Genomic DNA, 21633 nt, shown 5'->3' with positions numbered 1-21633 from the left:
ACAAGCACAATTTAAAACTAAAGTGAAGACTATTGATAACCAAAAATAGGACATCAAAATAAGTCGACACATTTGAAAATATGAACATATCGACATCAACAGCCACAAGATACATATATAAAACCATTGGAAATTATTTTAAGTAATTCAACCATTACCTAAAGGATATGTGTTTGACCAAAAATGACCCATCTCTGCAAGCTGTTTAGTTTAAGAATGCTACTAATTGAGCATTAATCATTCAACCCAGGGAAATTGTAGGCATTCAGCCTCACCTGCCAAGTTAATTCCAGTTCTTCAAGTTTGAGTGGTCTAGGGCCACCCCTACTGTCATACTTGGCTTGATCAATAATAATAAATTTAAACGCATGTTCTTTATTAGAAATAATATGCTTAGCCAATGCGTTCTCTAGTTTACATTTATTGATAGCGTATTGGTGTTCATAAATTCTGTCACAGAGCCTCCACTCCATCTTTCCTATATAGAAAGCAGGACAGAATGTGCACCTAGCCAAATAAACTACAAAAGATGAATTACAATTGAATCTGCCTTTCAATTTATAAGTTGAACCATTAACTTTAAACGAATTGGTGACTTCAACAAGTTTACAGTAGTTACAGTTTTGACATTTATTCATCCCAGTATTTCATACTACTGGGGTGTATTGCTGTTCTAACAGGGTTTTAAGGTTCCTCCTTCTTCTAAATGTCACCCTAGGGGTCTCACCTACTTTGACATAAATATTAGGATACATCTTAAACAGGTCCCAGTTTTTCTGTTATATGTCCAAACATGAATAACTGTGTGAATTGAATGTAGTAATAAAGGACAATGTGACATTCTTGTCCTCTAAAGCCAATACTCTATTGGTCATATCTAGCTGTTCATCTACTACATTGTGCATACTAGACGGTGTCAGTAGTGATTTAACACAAAGTAAAGGAGTGTATACCCTATCCACTCTCTTAGTAGTAACCTCTTGGATTAAAGCATCCAGTAGGGACTCTGGGTGTCCACGATGCAAAAACATGCTTTTTAAAACAGCACATTCATCATAAAAGTCTTTGTCCAGACTGGTTATTCTAGAGGCCCTCACTAACTGGCCCTTAATGACTGACCTCTTTTGGTGGAAGGGATGGCTACTAGTAAAATGAAGGAACGTATTGCAATACGTATTTTTTCTGAATATCCATGCTACATAGCTATTAATAGTGCAATTTTTCACTAACCAAATATCTAAATATGCTATAGTATCAGTGTTAAATGTAGAGGTAAATTGTAGAAACTGTGTGGTGCTGTTAAAATATTCCAACACATGTTCACTATCTCGCTCATCTCCATTAATAAGATTGAAGATGTCGTTCAGGTATCTTGTATAGAAGACAAAGGAATCACAACATGTGTTATTGCTGAACACGTATTCTGATTCCCAGTAAGCCATGACCAGATTTGCAACACTAGCTCTGCACGGTGATCCCATCGCTACCACTACTTTTTGCAGAAAAACTGGTCTTGGAACATAAAATAATTGTTGGAAAGTACCAAATCTGTAAGTTCCACAACCAAACTAATTTCTGCAGCTGTAGCATTGTGTTTCTTTAACATGAGAGCCACCCATTCTATAGCTGCCTCTTGGGGATTACGCGTGTAGAGGTCTCTCACATCAATTGTGAGAAAGTTGAAATTCATGTTGAACTCTAAGGCCTCAATCTTTTTCAAGAAAGATCATGAATCCGTACATATTTGAGACTCGTGACATAGATCCTTTTGTAAAACGGCATCAACCACTTTAGCACACGAGTATGTTGGTGAACCTCTACTATCCACTAATGGTCTCAAAGGAGGATTCTCAATACACTTATGAATTTTGGGGATACCGAAAATACATGGACATCTAGGGTACAAAGTTGTCAAATAATTATAAATCTTCTGGTCAATTCTACCTTCAACAAATAAGTCTTGTATACAGTTCTTGATAGAACTATAAGCTTTATTTACCTCTGAACATGAACTAATAGTGTATGCATCTGTATACATCAGTGCGTTCATACATTGCTGATAATCTAAGTTATTAAATACAACCAACCCTCCACCTTTATCTTGTTTACAAAACCGCAGTCCTTGTGACTTGATGAAGTGTAAATATTCACGTTCATCCCTACTGATGTTATTAGCCACTGTGTGTTTAAACCCTACCTTAATAGCATGCCTGATGTCCAGTTCACAAAGCTTCTCAAACAGATCCAATACAGGATGCAGTGGAGGATTATATGTACTAGGAATATAGAAATTGTCAGGGTTACCAGTATTCAATAAGTCACCCATAATTAAATTGAAATTCAGCTTCCTAGTATATGTTTTGATGTCCACAATAGTATCTACAATGTTCAGTTCTTGGGAAGGAACAAAAGTCAAACCTTTAGACAGAAAGTCGACAATGTCCGTACTAAACTCTAAAGCAGTAAAATTATAGAGCTTAAAGTCCCCTGATTTATTCAAGATGATCTCCGGGTGTTGATGAACAATTTGGTGGACAGTCATTAGATGGCAGTCTTGATGTAGAGCCTGGTGATCATGCATTATGGTTTCCTGATAGCAACCATGAATAGCATCATTTGAAAGAGATAAAACAGGTGATAAATTAGGCTGATCACAGGCAATTAGGTCTTGCTTTTGTTGAATTTTTGTTTGCCCTTGTATTGGGTTTGTTGATAATTCTTCTGTTTGGACCTGGCCCCTAAATAGTGGCCCTGCCGAAACTATTATTTGTAATGATATTACACTGATGCTTTTTGTGATACTGATAATAAAGTCTGTAGCTAAGCAGGTCTGGCAAACATATCTGCTACACTTGAGCGGACTAATGCACAGTAGCAATAAGTCACCATAAATAAATTTAATATCAGCACTGGCACAACATGCATTAAAACACATTCATCTTCAGCTGTTAAAACAGATGCTGCAGATCTGGAACACTTCTTTAAAATTTCCTTGACTTAATACAGAAGCTTTCTGCTTCAAACGCTGCCAGATCAATGTTTGCTTAACATCAGGTAATAAGAAATTTGCTAAAACTGAGCAATACATTTTCTTTCTCATTATTCATGGAATAAATCACATTTCCTTTAGAATCATATTAATAGCTCATCATGGACAGGTGACACAAGGTCTGTGTCTGAAAACCTAAAAGATCCATTTGTGCTTTTGTTATAGGAGCAGATGAACCATAAGTGATTTACTACAAAGAAAATCTATCTGGAATTCAAGAAGACATTTGACATGACACCTTATAAAGAACTGATTTAAAAAGTCAGCAGTAATGTCAGAAGAGCTACTTGAAGGGATAAAAAATGTGCAATAAATGGCAAGAGGTGGAGAATGATAGCAACATTAGCAGTTAAAGAAGATGAATTGTGGCTAATCAAGAAACAGCACGGGCATCGCCATATAGTCATCCGTGCTTGATTTGTAGATCAGGAACTGAAGATAAACCCTATGGTCAAGGGCATCAGAAACACGTTCAGCTTATCTGGTAAGACTGACAGAAATCTTAAACAGAGTTGTAAACAGAACAGTGAACATGGAAAGTTTGGGTTACATAATCTGCATGTAGGTAGCCTACACAGCATAGCTTGTAATCTGTTGTACAAGAAATGACACACATTACCCAATGCATAAACAAGGATGATCAGTCATGGATAAACAAAACAGACACTGACAATAACTCAAGGAAGGGCTAAATGTAATATCGGTTACCTTTGAGGTACTGTGTGATATAACCATTAAACACACTGTAGCGTTGACTCATGTACTCCATGACAGCCTTTTCAGAACTTACATCATACATACTTTTAACAAAGAATTGTATACAAATAATGAAAAAATGAAGCAACATTAGCAATATCATAAAATACATTTTAATTTCAGAAACAATGGTACTTTGTCAGTATACTTACCGGATTAAGTCATAGTCTCACAAGCAATCAAGATGCAATTTATTAATCTGAGTTTGTTTAATAAAGCCCCAAATGACCTCTGAAAACAGGCATCTCTGCATAGTGGGCCTATAAGAAATGAGCAATGCTGGCCAATTGCTCACTGATGTGTGTGGATTTATATGTTTATATAAAATGCACGCCTAGCTTATTGCTAAACTGTTATACAAATGTGTGTTTCTGTATATGTGTGTGTGTGTGTTGGGGCATGATTTCTCATATAGACATACAAACACACACACACACACACACACACACACACACACACACACACACACACACACACACACACACATTTATCTCTCTCTCTCTCTCTCTCTCTCTCTCTCTATATATATATATATATATATATATATACATACATACGAATATATGTGTGCGCGTGTGTGTGTGTATGTGTGTGTGTGTGTGTGTGTGTGTGTGTGTGTGTGTGTGTATATATATATATATATATATATATATATATATATATATATATATATATATATATAAATATGTATATATAGATATATGTGTATGTGTGTGTCTGGACACAAGTTTACACCAGGGTTATCAGGTACAGCTCAGCTCGATTTGTGATGTGAGTAGCATTAAGCATTAAGTGCTTGAAAAGGGTCTGCTTAAAGGTATATATGGCTAGGCATCTTATGGCCCTGCTGATCACATGCATTTTATGTTCCTATATAGACACACACGCACACAGACTCACAATGTGGTTACAGTGTTCTCTACTTACAGTGAACTTGTGCAGTACATTAATACCACACCATCTTAGAAGTCTTTACTAATCAATAGAATACATTATGCAGGATATTCCCTTTAGACATACAAGACAAACTTAAGGCATGAAAATAACTTAGTTCACTTTAACATTTGTCAGAACGGTCATCCACAACAAACCTGCCCAGAGTCTCCACTATGTGTCTGAATCCCTCTCACACTTGCGAGACTAACTTCTGTCTTTAACAATGATGCCCTACAATATTTTCTTTGCCACAGAAAATCCCACTCTCTCTCTCTCTCTCTCTGTATCTCTGACCCTTACTTTTACAAGAAGGGGCTGTGACCACCTTAATTCAGGGTACGTGTGTTTTCTCCACTCATAATGCATAAAACATGCAACTCCACACATCCCCACAGCAATCACTAGGGTGCATTATACCACATGACTCCGTCAGACCTGTGGAAATGAACATCATTGGCAAGCAAGATTCCACTTCTGCTGGATACAAATTCCTTTGTACATCATTTTAGCACTCTGGACTAAGTACCATCTGGCAGTAAGTAAATAAGTCTGACATGGAAACTAGCACTAAACTGTGATCACTTAAATACTATGGCATATCTCTCAACTGTCTGGAATTTCACAGAATGACCAGATTTTTGCCTTACATTCTTTCTCTGTCCAGCATAAAATATGTGGTTGTGGACTGTAGTCACTGATTTATTACACACATTTAAGTTTCAGACTTCATATCCTTCAGAAAATGCACACTATTTAAAAATCTGTTATTTTAGCAACTTTATAAGTTTATAAGAGCAATAGTTAACATCTGCACCTCATTTTGGGCATTATCACCCTTCTCCTATTAATTTTTTCTTTGCCCAGAATTCTTGTGGTAAGACTGCTATGCACATTTATTAGTGACAGGAACTGTTCTCCTTTTCTCATCAATTCACTTGTTTGCTCTCATTGGTTTCCTCCTGGAATTCAGACAGTCTTTGATTTATTTCATTCCTTTTTCTGAATTTCAATTTTTCTATGGTTTTTTATAGTTTCTTATTTTGTTCTGTCATGTTTGGGATGACTTTCTTCAATTGTCAGTTCAAATTAATTCACTCTGTTTAATGCATTTGTATTTTTCACATTTCTCAACATACTGGTACTGCTGCTATGTTAGTTCATTATACGTTTCACCCAGAGTCTTACTTAAGTTAACCTTGAAATGACTGTGCGTGGAAAGAGCCACATAATTATTAAAGTTATTTTTTTAGGGTGCAATATTTTAACAGTGTTGATTTTTGTCTCTCCAATTTATTGCATTTTAATTATTCACCTCAGTCTGTCTTTTCAATTTTTGCTATATTGGGCTTAAGTACTATCATTCCTGTCTCCAGAAGTTTCCACTTAGTGGTTCTATATTTGGCTATGTCTTCCATAACCTCAGTCTGTTTAAAACTCTTGCTTTGTTCCACAAGCTGTGCTTCTGATGCTGACCCTCTTACTGAGCTTTAATTTCCGAAGAAACTTTCTTTATATCAGCTTAGCAGCATATCGGTCATCCATTTTGCAACTTATCCCCATTGAATCCATAAACTTGTACAACTTCAAACAATTAATAACCACATCCATTAGAATCAATAAAATTTCAGGGAGACAATCACCATAAGATTGGATCCTTAGAAACAAACCAGACAAACTGACAAAAGTAGGCTGCCTCTTAGATAGCATAAGTGACCACTTACCAACATATGCCATTGGAACTCACCATAACCTAGATAAATATATTACTTATAACCAAATATCCGAAACTGTAGCACAAAAATGATTCCAAGAAACAAAGTGTCACGTTCCAATTGGTTTAAAACAGGTTTAATGTACCACACTTAAATGTAGAAAATCCAGCAGTCAGAGAGCATTTGTGACATTTTGTTTCTTTGAATCATTTTTGTGCTACAGTTTCGGATATTGTTGGGATTCCTTGATTTTACTATTTTGTATTATAACCAAGTATGAAATACAACCAACTTCAGCAAAGATATTTTCAATAAAACATGCAAACAATATAACTGGAATGTACTTGGATCAATGCCACTAGTTACTGCTGTACCGTGCTGCAAGTTCAGAACATATTCTCACAGACCTTAAGAAATCGAGGACAAGTACCTAACAAAAAAGTAAAGTCCAACCCCACACCGTGGCTGCAAAACAAACAAGCAAACAAATAGAAACAAAAAATAAAATAATACTGAAAAGGGCTAAAGCCTGGAAAAATTGGTCTAAAAATAGAACACAAAATGTCTTCCTGCAATTTATTCGCATTGGAAACCTTGAAAATCTCTCTGTCAGACAGGAGAACCAAACATGCAATAACAACCTACAAGACAAACATCAAAACAACCCAAAATGGTTTTGGTCATCAATAAATAAAATACTCCACCCTGGCAAGACCACCACTCCCTCTTCAAAAACAGACAATATGACAGACTCTATCCCAACAAGGTTTAATTCCTACTTTATACAATCAATATTATCTCTCTTAGACACTAGTATATCTGCCTCCCCTTTCTCTACCGTTGTCCAACCAAAACAACCTACAGCTCTACGATTTTAGTCCAGTAACCACCTCACTTGTAATGAAGTTGCTCCTTAAACTAAAACCTACCTCCTTAGCTGTAGACCAACTACAATCAGACTACCTAAAAATGGCTGCAGAAGTCATTGCCTCCCCATTGTCCACACCAATTAATAGGCCCATAGCAGAAAGATATGTTCCAACTCTTTTGAAAAAATCCTACATCAAATCACTGCACAAAGGCAGCACATCTACAGAGTTTAATAACTACAGACTAATATTGATTCACTCCCCCTCTCCAAAATATTAGAGAACTGCATCCATATGCAGCTGATGTAATACCTAACCTCAAATAACCTGATGTCAGAAACACAGCATGACTTTAGGACCCAGCAGAGCACCACTACTGTTCTACTACATTTTGTCAATATAATAAACCAACATAGAAACAATGGTCCGCTTTTGTCCACCATGTTCTTAGACTTGTCAAAGGCATTTGATACTGTCTCACACCAGCAAATATTCAGTGAAAATTTAATCATGTGAAAATTTAAGTTATTATGAAAGACTAAAATATCTGAACTTGTACAGTGTCTCTTACAGATATCTAAGAGGAGATCTTATTTAGGTGTATAGAGCATTTAGTGACAACTACCTCTGGAAATGTTTGGGGTTAAGAAAAAGTAGAGAATCATCGAACAACCTATGTAGGAGATTCTATAGGAATAGAAAGTGTACTAATTGGTTCTCTGACAGAGTAGCTGATGCATGGAATAGACTACCAAATTACATCAAAGCAAGTATTAGTTTAGATATTTTTAAGAACAGCCTGGATACTTATTATGGGAACAAGTGTTTTGGTATATTTGCAAGCTAGAAGGGCATTAATGCCCATGCTTGAAATATTTGTATGTATGTATGTATGTATTCAGTTTTCCTCAATAATACTTTCACAATGCTCCTTGCTATGGTTCCTTAGTTACATATCTGGAATGCAACAAGTCATTAAATGGCAACAAACATACTCATCCTTTCAACCAGTTACTATAGGTGTCCCTTGGAGCTCTATCCTGGGTCCTTTCTTATTTAATATATTTATTAATAACCTTCACACCTCCACTCATCATGCTAGTTTAGTTCAGTATGGCCTCAACAATAAATACGCCCCAAGACATTACCCCAAAATCTTTCTCCTCTGTAGAAACCAGTTTCAAAGATTCTAACAACCTACTCAATGTGAAGAAAACTCAGTTAAAGCATTTTACCTCAAAATGTTGCCAACATTAAAAGGATTGTTCACCATAAAGTCAGCATATAGTACTGTTATTGAAGTTGTAACTCACAATAAATGTCTAAGCATTATAATAGATGACAATTTCAAATATGACCAGCATATATTGCACAGCATTAAATCTACACACCAGAAACTAGGCTCACTTCATAGGATCAATGGATTGGATTCCTTACAGATATTGCAAGAAAAACTTTAGCCACCACCTTCTTCCTGCCAGCTCTCTTATATACTGCTCCTATCCTAACAAACTTAAATAATACTCAAAGAAAGAAACTCACCTCTGCTACAATAAAATAGCTAAGTTTGCCACCAATCTCCCTAATAGGACCCACTATTGCCATAGCTTAAATAAATTTTAAACTGGTTTGAACTGCAAAACTACCTAACATATTCACAACTAACTACAGCACACAGACTTATTCATCATCCAGAAAAATTCCCTGCACTAAAAAAAAAATTACTTCCCTACTGTCCAGCATGGGACCTCCATTCTAATAACAAATTCTCACTACTCAAAAATATAATGTTGCAGGAGACTCGCTCTACTCCCAATAGGTTGCTAAACTCTGGAATAGTATCCTCACAAAAATAAAATTCTCCAACATATTCAGTAGTTTTAAAACACTGTTTAAACAACATCTTAACCAAACCTGGTCCTGCACATGCTCATCACCAGGTTACGACTTTGTACTCACTGTACGATACTTTCCAAATACTCTCCTTAAACAGGATACTCTCAACCTCTTACTGAAATGACAAAACAATATTTATGCATAACTGCTGCCTGTTGAATCTGTTAAGTTGCATGTAGGCTTTCTGTTTCGGAACTTCTACCTCTGTAAAATATTAGAATGTATAAATGTAAGTACTACACGTGTATACATGTAAATAGAAGTTTAACTGGAACTATGCATAATGAAATGTAAACAAATGGAGCTTTTCTGTCCGGGCATCTGCCAAAAATGGGTACTGCCCAGTCGGACTTTCTCAGTAAACAAATATATATATAAATAAATCTTTTCTCTCTTCTTCCTGTATATTTTCCTTCTTTTTGTATTTGTGCTCTAGTTTTCTGATGTTTTTATTAAATGCACTTAAATCACTTTTGTATTTTTTTACACAGTCTCTTTGAGTTCCCTACTGATCAGTGTCAACTCTTTACTTTCATTTATGTTGTTAGATTTCTTTTGTTGCAGAGACTGGTTTACTTTACTGTTATAAGTATGTCTGCATAATATTCTCCACTTCGTTTCTAGCCTCATGAAATCACACTTTAAGTGACTCATTCTCAAGCTTGCATGTTCTGGTGGGTTGGCAAAATGGTTAAGGTGCTCACCTCCAAACAAGAGGTACAGTGTTTGATTCTCACTAAGGAAAATTGACAAGGCTTAAAATGTCACACAAGGGCAGCTAGCTTAGTACTGTACTATGTACAGTAATAATGTGTGTGCTATACTTTGAAAAGTAACATGACCCCTGGGGGTGGCACCCATGTCCCTCATGGACAGGAGTAGTTGGTGTTTATCATAGATTCATTCTGGGAATTACATCCATCTAACCAGAGGTAACTTCGGATTAACATGGCTAGGCTTGTAAGGGCACTAGGGTTGCTAGCCTAGTAACCTCTTATGATGTATCATTTTTAGGTCAAGCAGGGAACTTTTGTAGTTCATGGCACAATTTATTTTTCTTTTTACTTTGTAAACACACAATGTCAGTTTGAGTTTAAGACTGACTTTTCTTTTGCTTTCTTGTCCAAGACCAAGTGACTTTGTTCCATTTCATTTGCTTTATCGTATCTGTAGTTAGCAGTTTCAGCCTATACACATCCTTGAATTTTACAGCATTTTCTGAAAAAGCTAAAAACATAAGATAAACAAATATAAATATTCTGTGAACAAAAAATGCTATTAAAACTGTACATATAGCAATGTTAATCAGTATAGTCTTTCCATCAATACTATAATATAGTATAATGCACACAAACGCAGAATTATACTTTTCAATAAGTTTTCACAAATAAATTGTCATATCTGGAAAATGTACAATGTCATACATAACTGAAATGAATGTTTGTGTTGACACATGAGGTATGAATATAATATGTACAACCATTTCTTCACAATACCAGAATGGAGCTGCACATGTTACTGTCTAGGCAACATTGAGCATTGCAATATGACTGCTTCTTTGACAAGGAAACTATTTCCATCATGTAGTACACACACTATCCCAGAATTAAACGCCAGTCTTTCTGTGCAGGTATGCCATAAAAGGCAGAACTCAGTGCACATGTTACAAAAGCACTTACAGCATGACATGCCCTGATTAAACATTTCAATGCCATGCAATCGCAGCCTGTGATGACATATCATTGTCCAACAGAAAACTGGATACGAATAACTAGATACAAAAGCATTTATGCCCATTAGTATTCGGTTTACCTTTTTATGAATTGAACAGCAAGCCATGTGACTCTACTATTGACATCTGGATGAACCACAAGTACTACAGTGGACGTCTTACAACTAGTATGACAATCCACCTATGATAACTTATCATATCAGATGTATGTGTGGTGAACAATCTCTGAGATGAAAGGGATGTTGGATGAGTCTCACATTATAAATGGACACATTAGATCTATGGTAGATGCCATTCATGCATTACAGAATATGGCACAACAATACTCACAGGCACTGAATGTGGAGGTTGAACACATGAACATTTGACAGCAGACAGTACTTGATATTTTACAGGATGAATGTACCATAGTAGAAATGTCACTACAATTGTGAGATATGTCATTATATGAAGGCATTACATCATGTTTTTTGCTGCAGGGGATATATGTGACTGTAATTGCTGTAGTATGTCAAAAACAGATAGTATGTGGTCTCATTCCCTTGTGCCAGAGGATTGCACTTACTAAATATATTATGTAAGGAACTTTAAAGCAAAGATCATTATTATACTGAATAAAAGCATTGCTATGTGACAGACTGCCCTAGTATGTAATTAGTGGGATCAACATTTATATATGCACAAAGCAAATGTGCTTGATAATTGTGTATAGCCACAATAACACTGACATAATATAGTCTGAGCAGTAATGGATGGATTGCAAATGCCTACCTAAGATCACAAGCTAAACATTATTGCCTGAATTTCAAGTGCCAGATGTCCATGATGAAGTACAACTGAAGACAGTGCAGTTAAATGGATGATATCATCACTGTGTATCAGTTGGGTGTTTATACTAAAAAGTACCTGAAGTGCACAATAACACTGCACGGCTACACATCATACATATTTTTATAGAATAGTATACGCAGTTTGATGGTGAAAGTCACAGCTGGATTCCAACATCCTACATATGTAAATAGACAATGTACAAAGCACATTATCAAAGTCACACAGGAGAATGCACACCCCAAATCTGACTTACTGCAGATATGTTAGCAGTATGTAATCATTGTGTGGACAAAAAGTTATTTTCCCTGGTGATGCTAGGATTTGGTATTGTCACAGAGTGCCACTGTAATTCAATCTCATAATAAAAAAGCAACATAAAGGTGGCTGTGAGGTGGCCAAAGGTATATCACAGTAATAGCTGTCACAGTACTGAAGCAGTGATGGAATCAAACCTCAACTTATACCATGTATACAGCACATTATTAGCAACCAGTGTCACATAAGAATAATGAGTACAAGTGAGACATACATCATCTATGAAAGGATGACATCAGCTGTGTATTGCCATGGATATGCATATGGTAACATTATTATTACAGCCAGTTAGGAGTTGCAAATGTTTCCACTACAAATGTGTGTAAAAACAATGCAGGCTCCATTGGCACCCACACTTATAGAAGTTAAGCACTGCTGTATCGGAATATCCTACCTATCTAGTTACACATTATAGAGAATAATGTAAAACATGGAAGCACCACAGGAGAAGTCTGGCATTCAAATAGCGTCAGTTCATGTGCAAAATAATGACCTCATCAGTGTGTTGAACCAGGGGTGTAGGCAGACAATATAATGTTGAGGAAACATCCTTACTCCACCTTAACTATACAGATGTTTCCATCACTTTCCCTTTAAAAACATTAAATAGATATTTTCCAACATTGGCACTGTTATTTGAAGCATTAATTTACAAATTTATGGACAGACTATTGTCTAATAAAGCAAAGTTATCTTTACATAATGCATAAAAAGTGTAATCACTACAGTACAAACAGTATGCCTAGCCATATGCTGTTGCAATGAAGTTGTGGATGTGGAAGGTGGACTTGGGGATGGTGTAGTAATCTATGCTTTTAAAACATGTATCCAAAGTACAGGTTAATTGAAAACATGCTCATCTAACTGTAAACACCCCTCATATACACACACATACACATTTTCCATGGAGGGGTATTGAAATATATATTTAATCTGAAAGCACTGTACTAATTGCAAGCACCACAGGAGAAGTGTGACTATTAAGAAGAACGAGTGCACTTTTGTTTATATGACCTCATCACTGTTTTTCAGTGAGGATGTTTCTGTAAAATTAGGGTTAAGAGAGCTGTGAGAACAGTGAAATATATTATTCTTGGAAGAAGTGGATAAACCACCAACTGATAAACACAGTCCCGCACACAGACACACGTTTTCCATGTTGAGTATTGAACCTCCAACCTGTCTAGGTTATACAATCTAGAAGGCAATGCACTAATTGCAAGTGCCACAGAAGTCTGACTCTTTAGGGGAGAGCATACACTTTTGTCAGGTTGAACTCACCAGTGTCTTTCAGAGAGGATGTTTCTGTAAAAATTAATTTAAGAGAGCTGAGGGAACAGTTACATGTATTATTCTCAGGAGATGCGGATACACCACCAAATGATACACACAGGCACACACACATACAACACACATGTTCTGTATCAAACCTCTTACCTATCTAGGTTACATAATCTAGAGAGCAATGGAATAGTCACAAGCAGCACAGAAGAAGACAAACAATACCTTTCTGAAATTGAACATTGGAATATTTGTAAAAAAACAGTGCTTGGAAAATATGTTACTTTGCATCACTGGTTGTGCAACAAATCCATATGTGTGCCCAGGACAATGTAACATCCCTATGGTTGTCACATGTAATGACATTCTTTTGTAAAGAAATGTATACACTACCCTTAGTGTACATTGTGTTACTTTGAGGGACATATAATGGGCTGACATACACATTGACTGTTGCACACCAATGGATTATCAATCAAGCATCACTGAGACTTCATGCCAGGATGATGGCCCACTTTTATTGTATAACACATGCACTATGTGGATTGGCAAGACAAGCATGCAAATTGTACATAGGACAACACACTGCAGGATAGCAGTGAGGGGTTTTGTGAGAATAGGTTAACCAAGATGATAACATAGTGAAAGAGTAAACATTGTATGGTAGACATATTACTTTAAAATAATAAATTATGTGAGTCTACAGCATTCAAAAATAATGATCATCTTTTGACAGCAGAAATACAGACATACAAATGTGCAATAAAAAAACTGTAAATCTTTGATTTTCCCTTTTTTATTGAACTTTTTGAGCACATTGTTGCTAAGCTGATTTGGGCTGCTGATGGCAAAGTATTAACACATGCATAATCATATCTTGAAGAGTTTCAACTATAATAGTAATTAACATTTCTGTATGTTGGTCTTTGCCAATGTCCATGCTAAGATCTTTACAAGCTATCATTACCAGTGGGTAGCAGGTACATTAATGTAGCAGGATAATGATGTGTTAAGTAAAGGTTTAACCAACACTTTCAGCCACAGTAGTCAGACAAAAAAAAATCTAGCATTTTTTCATCTATCTTTATTCAAAATTGTTCAGTATTCCAAGAAAAAACATTTAAACATGAATATTATCTTAGCACAATACTTAGAAATTCATAATTATGATAGTTAACATTTGAGAGCGGATTTTAGCAAACATAAATGTATGTATTCATCTTTATTATCCTACTGACAACTGTAATACATATATCCAACTCTGTTTCTTGTTTAAAATGACATTAAACTGAATAAACATCACTTAGCACTATGGTGCCAACTGCGACCAAGTAATATGGATAAAGACAATAAAATACAAAGATATTGCCATAAGCTGTGTTCTTCCATTTAGCCTTCTTTGCATATGTTGCCCAGCACTAGACATTAAGCAAATGCAGAGGTGGAAGAATAATGAAACAGAAGGGAAAGGATACATCATCAAGGTGACATGGCAGCAGGGACAAAGTAGATTATATCTGAAGAAGGATAATGGTGGTTCACAACAATATGTATCCAACAGGTACACCTAAGAACATTAAATAACACTTAGCTAATGGCTGGATCTTATTCAAAAATGTTTCTACACATTTGACTATTAGCCCATCACGCCACAAAGGAATCACTTCTTCACAGCATTAATATAACACTATTGAAGCATACTGACAACTTGTTGAAGAAGTTAGGATGAGCAGAGAGAGGTCATCACCAATGCTAAAGAATAGCAACAATATGTTTTGTGGGATATGAAACATCTGCATGGTGTTTTACTCTTATTTATAAATCTTCATTAATTTGGCATGATCTGTACAATTAACTAATTGCTATAGCTACAAATAAGGGATGGGAGATTGCAGTAAACAAAAATAACTAACCAGGATAAGTTTGGCTTACTAAGTCTCCCTTCTGGGGCTGCAATGTTTTTGAAAATTATGTCTTTATGTACTATTCCAATGTTAGGTTAAGGAAATGTGTTACATGTAGAGAAATACAGGCATTTGCAGTTAAAGATATGATAGAAATATGAACTGCCATTAAGTAATAAACTAGCATACAGTTGTAATTGAACTCATGACACTAGGTTGTCCTTTCACATTTGACAGTGAATGTCTAGATGACTGGGATATAGTATACAGTCAGCATAGGCATGTACTCACACAATATTAAAACAAAGTCTGCAAACACTGTAGGCTGGTGCATCCTTTCATAATAGATGTTTTCATAATAGCAACTCTATCTCTGTTTTATTGCATGTTATTTTTAACAATGCTTATAGTACTCCTTTTAATAGGAACATTTCCTACTTAGAGGCAGTAACTGTGGTCATTTAAGCTAGCATTTAAATGTCAGTACTCTTGATCTCTTCAATCAGTCAATGTACTTGGAGACTTGTTTTAAGTCTCTACTCTTTGACACACCCTTAGTAGGTATATATCAAAGAGGGGAGACTATGAAAGCTGATTGTTCCTGCAGTCAGTGTAATCAGAGACACCTGCAAGCCATTAACAGGGAACATTTCTCAATGTTCATCTTTGCATTGCTAGGATGTGGGCATGTAAGTCTGTAGCTCCTTATGCCATGTTTACATTTCTTACAGTTAGTACAGCTTTTGGTATTCAGTAATGCTAATGATTTCACATCTAATTTGCATGCTCACAGTTCTCACAGGGATGATTCTGCACTATATATAAAAGTAGTTGTTGACCTAATACCCTTGTATCATAGTGGATAGACTGTTTTGAAACATAGCTTGATAATGCTAATAATACAAGATGTCTGGAGATTTATATCTATTTTCTACAGTGCTGAATTGTCAAGGTATGTTGCTATTTCTAAATTAATGCTTTTAATTTAACATTAAAGGGTGAAGTGCATTGACTGCTGAAAAGTATTTATATAAGTTTAGATTTATCTTCTTTTATCCCTTCCCTTTTGCAATAGCCATGTCTGCATTTCCACAGTTATGCTACTGAATGATACATGATCAATTTGTTATTTTACTTTGTATGTCATGTTTTTACCCCTGCTGCAGATGATTGTATTGTAAGTAAGTAGGAAGGTCTTGAGTTTTTGTCTGTGTTAGTAGGAAAAGAACATTTTTTTCTGTTTTTGTATTTCCACCAGACTGAACTCAACAGTAGTGGATATTGCATTTGTAACAGTTTGGTGTTTCTTTTCTAATGCTGCATTTAGAATTGTTATTGTTAATGCGGTGATGTATTACAAAGTTTAAACATGTTTTATCCATTACAGAAGTGTTATAAGCTCTGTGTTGATTAATTGAGTTCTAAATATACTTCTTTTATTTGGAGGCAGGGACTGTTGGTGGTGGGATGGGTGGATTGAGAGGTCCTGAATTGTGTGTAGTTAGAGTGAGCACTTAACACGTAGAAATTGTTTGTGTGCATGTTGGATGCATACAGTCGCACAGAAATTAGCTCACAGTCATACTCTCTGTTTATTACATATTTAATTTTTGGATCTGTTTTCTGTTTCATGTCATACAAGGATATGGCACCCAAGGAGACATCTGTACACTATAAACCACAATATAGTGATGCAGAAAAATGAGGTAATTATCCAAGCCTTATGTCACCATGGAGCTTTTCTGTTAGGGAAGGATAGATGTGACCAATCTGCCCAAGACCAGATATGGTAGCAGGTGGTTGAAGTTATTAATGCTGTTGTAGGGCATGGGAGAATGTACTCCCAGATAAGATATCAGTCAACTGACATGATAACCTCTGTCCAGCATTAGGCCACTATAATTGCCCTGGAACAGGTTGCTATGGGAGGTTGTTCTGCTACCAAACCACCACTAACTGAAACGGAAGAGTTTCTGCCCACTCATCAAAAAGTTCCATCTGAATCCTTGATATTGTTGCAGATGTGGATGACAGACCGAGTGTGTCACAAGCAGACCTTCCATGTATGCAAGAAGCAGGGGTCATTGTTATATATTTATATGCATAAATCTACAATGTCTGATTTATATATATATATATATATATATATATATATATATATATATATATATATATATATATATCTATAGAGAGAGAGAGATATACTTTAAATGACTGAAAGCCCATAAAGCAGAATTTTATTTTGCTGAGATGAAAATAATGAAACTGAAAATGCCAAATTATGTAGTTTTCCAAGGGCAAGTAAATACTTGCCCAAAAGTACACTAAAATACACCGTACTATCTGCAACCCACCTAGGTGGGTGGCTATGCCCCCACACCCCACAATGTGGGGGTCTGCACCCCCATACCCCCTTACTATGTATACCAACTCCAGGACTGCACTACAATGGGGAAAATGCATATTATTAGTATTATTAGTAGCAGTACAATTCATGGCAGAGATAGTTGTAATGATTATGGGTGACAATGCTGAACTGAATAGCCTACTGTGCACAACTTAGACCTGTCCAAGATGCCATGATGTAGTGCTAGCACACACACACACACACACACACACACACACACACACACACACACACACACACACACACACACACACAAAGAAAAAAATTAACTTCCCCATACCACTTCACACACATGCAAACTATCTAAACAGTACTGTTTAATGCCACACATCTGTAGTTACTGGCCAAACACTGTATACTCTGAGATATACATATGTTTCTTACACACACACACACACGCACACACACACACACACACACACACACACACACACACACACACACACACACAAAAACTTCTGTTGGCCTTGCCTTGCCCCACAACACCATGTGCAAATGATGATGACTGTGCCCTGCCATTTGCACACAGTGGATAGCTGATGCCTGCTTATTCACAAGATTGAATTTATTGATATTTATTGCAGAGCTAGAGTTTTTGACTTCTTGTTCCTACTCATTTATGAAAGGATTATTTCTCTATTGTAATACTGCATCATATTTGAATTAATATTGTCATTACAGCATTGAAAGTATTAGGTGGTTCATTCTTGCTTTTTGGTGTAATTTTGCAAATGAGGCTGTAATTGACCTGTTATATGTTTTATGGACAGTGATCAGTTGAAATGTTTGATGAAACTATGGGTTATAACAGTTAACTGCATGCTGCAAACATATTACAGATGAAATATTACTGGCATAACTGTATACTTCAGACAAAAGGATCTGCTTAAGGACATATACATAATTCCATATGAGTGTAATCAGTTATGTAATTTGTTTTTTTTGTTTACAGGTTACACACTTATCTGGTTATTACTACAGATAATTGCATCCTTGGTTGTTGTCCTTGTCTGAAGCTATCAGAACACAGCAATTACATGGTTAAGTAAAGGCTGTGGTGTCTGACAGGCATCAGTTTTCCTATGTGTATGTGCATGGGATCTCAGACTTTGAGCTAGGTAGTGACTGTGTGCACTAACCTTTGCCTCTTAGCCAGAGCCAGGGCATACTGTGCATGTCTATGTCTGTCAGCACCATCTGCAGCTGACACTTCTCCCTCAGACTCTTCATCTCTACCTGCTGCTGCTGGCTCTCACCATGGTCTTTCTCCTTGTTGTCCTTGCTGAAGCTTTTTCTAAAGAATTATATTGTGCAATAGACTGTAAGTAATTTGACACAGGTGTCCAGGTCATACTGTAGTGCACCTCCTGATATATCTAGATACTGGAACCATGATTTAAGCAAACCAAACACGTTCTCTGACATTCCTAGTTTGTGCATAGACTTCATTGTATCCTTGCTCAGTGGCGCTGTGTATGTTTCTCTTGGATATCATGAGCCAGGGTCCCAGTGCATAACCTGCATCCACCACTAGATGCCCTTGAGGAATGCTGCCCAAAGCAAACCTGGTGTACAGCACACAGGTGTACCATATGTGTGAGTTATAAAAGATTGTAGATGATTCCTTGGTCATTACAGACAATCTAATATTTTATAGAGTGGAACCCTTTTTGTATTGATGTACCTCCTTCCCTCTTCACCAAGTGGGGCTTTTATGTCTATGTGTCTGCAATCTATGGCCCCCAAAACTTCAGGGAAGTGTGCTACTGCAGAAAACTTCCTGCATGGTTCTTGCTCTCCCCTTTTCCCTTGCATGTAGTAGAATTGCATTTAAAAACTGATGAAATATTCTAGAGGCTGATGCTTGTGATACCTCAAATATATCCTCTGTGGGCCTCTGGAAAGTATAAGTAGGTAGTATATGTAATGCTAAACATACCTTTGTTCTTACTGGGATGTGTTCAGCATTATTTCCTTGTGGCCTGAGGTGGGGCAGCAGAGGTTTCATATTTCCTGCAGTTTTTCCCTGTCCACATTATATCTCTCAAACATTTCTGTTTCGTGTAGTCCATGATAAATTAAAAGGGGTCTAAACACCATTCTTATTCTTGCCTGAGGTCTGGCAACAGCAACAGTAGCACCCTGATTTAATGTCTATTGCACATATAGCATTATAATAGCCACAGCAACCTCTAACATATTTTTTAAGTGTAATTGTGCCTGTATTCTAAAGAATGTTGGTGTGTGTGGCACAGACCTTCACTGAGAGTACACAATTGCTTTATAGCTTCCTGAATAGCTCCACCTTGTTGGATTGGTTAATTAGCATGTACTCAGCTCTTTATGCTTTCATTACCATAGTTTGACATTTATGTGCATTTAGTGGCGCTACACACTGTGTAGAGCTGCTTGATGAATGCCAACTTGAGCATGTTGGCTGTGCTGCACGATGCTTCATGATCACTGCACTTTGTGTAGCTCTTTATGAATCCTAGCCATCGCTTCTTAAAAAATAATACATAAAAAAATAAATAACACTTGTAATTTAAAAACACCTGACTCCACTTGACCATTCAAGTCAAGTTGCATCATGAATGTTGCAAGGTCATGGAGAAGAGACCATGTGCAACATTCAAATGTAGGTGCACAAACCCATGACCCTCAGAGAACCTGCATCAACATGAAATATTTTTCAGTAAGTATTTATTACTAATGCCTAGCTGTACTGATTGAATATAATATTTACCTTATCTGACATAGCCAGAACATCAACAAAATTTTTAACGCAGAGGTGTAAAATCAGGGGCATTCTGCAGAAATTCAGGCATTTGAGAGAATGAGGAATGGTGCGATGTGAATATTATACCAGTGAAGTGAGATTTTTTTTAAATTATGCTGGAAGTGTTCAACCAGATAATTTGAAAATATTTCTGGTTTTGTGATTTGTGGAGCAACTTGGCATACCTTAATGTATGGTGACTTACATGAATGAAGCAAGTTAGGTAAAATAATATTATATGGCCAATAGACATCATGGCTATAACTGCTGGGTGAGGTTTCAGGTTGACCTCTAAATGAAAGTAACAGATTACTTTGTCATTTGCTCAGTTTAAGCAGTCACTATCTGGCTTTGCAGGACTAGTGTGCATTTGTGAAAAGTAACAAGGACAACTTAAATGAAAACCAGAGTAGGTATTATTGCTAAGGATGTCTGTGGAGGAAAAGGACAGAATAGGTATTATTGCTAAAGATGTCTGTGGAGGAAAAGCACTGGTTGTCTGCTGTTGTTTGCTTATTATTCTGGTTTTGCAGGATTAGTGTGATTTGTGTGAAGCAACTTGGAACATTTTAATGTGTGGCAACTGTTTGTTTGAAGCAAAGGTATAATGCTTACATGGACATCCTCTTTTATCACAATCTGATATCTGAATTGCAGACAGACATGGCTATTACTGCTTGGTTGGGTTGTCTAGATGTCTTTTTGAAAGTAGTTGATTCTCTTTTCACTTGCCCAGTTTACAGTCATTCATAAAAGGGATACAATGAATCACAGAACACCCAGAGCTTCAGACCTTCTAGGGGCCTGGTGGCTCCCACACACCAAGGCTGTATAAGTGTATATTGACATGGGCTTAGCAGTGGCCTCTGCCCTGAATCCAACCTAGTCTAAAACTAGCCCTGCTCAGAGGTATACACAGAAGGTCACTGTAGCTTGCTTTGGGAGCTGGGGATGATGTAGTTATTTCTTTAACTTTCCACTCATAACTTAGAGGTCACTATCTTTTGTTGGGCTAGAGACAGTGTAGTCATTATTTCTTTCTTTCATCACAAACTTCAAAGGGGTGCACAGAGGATTACTACTCTTGCACAGGAGCAGTATACTGTCTAAAGGTAAGTGTGAAACATTACTGTAATTTTTAAAAATCAAATATTCAATGCACATCC

The sequence above is a fragment of the Protopterus annectens genome, chromosome 3.part0 (genome assembly GCF_019279795.1).
Source record: "Protopterus annectens isolate FY-2018-M chromosome 3.part0, PAN1.0, whole genome shotgun sequence".
NCBI lineage: Eukaryota > Metazoa > Chordata > Ceratodontiformes > Protopteridae > Protopterus > Protopterus annectens.
The sequence above is the reverse complement of the archived record's forward strand: the minus strand, read 5'-3'. Positions refer to the sequence as shown.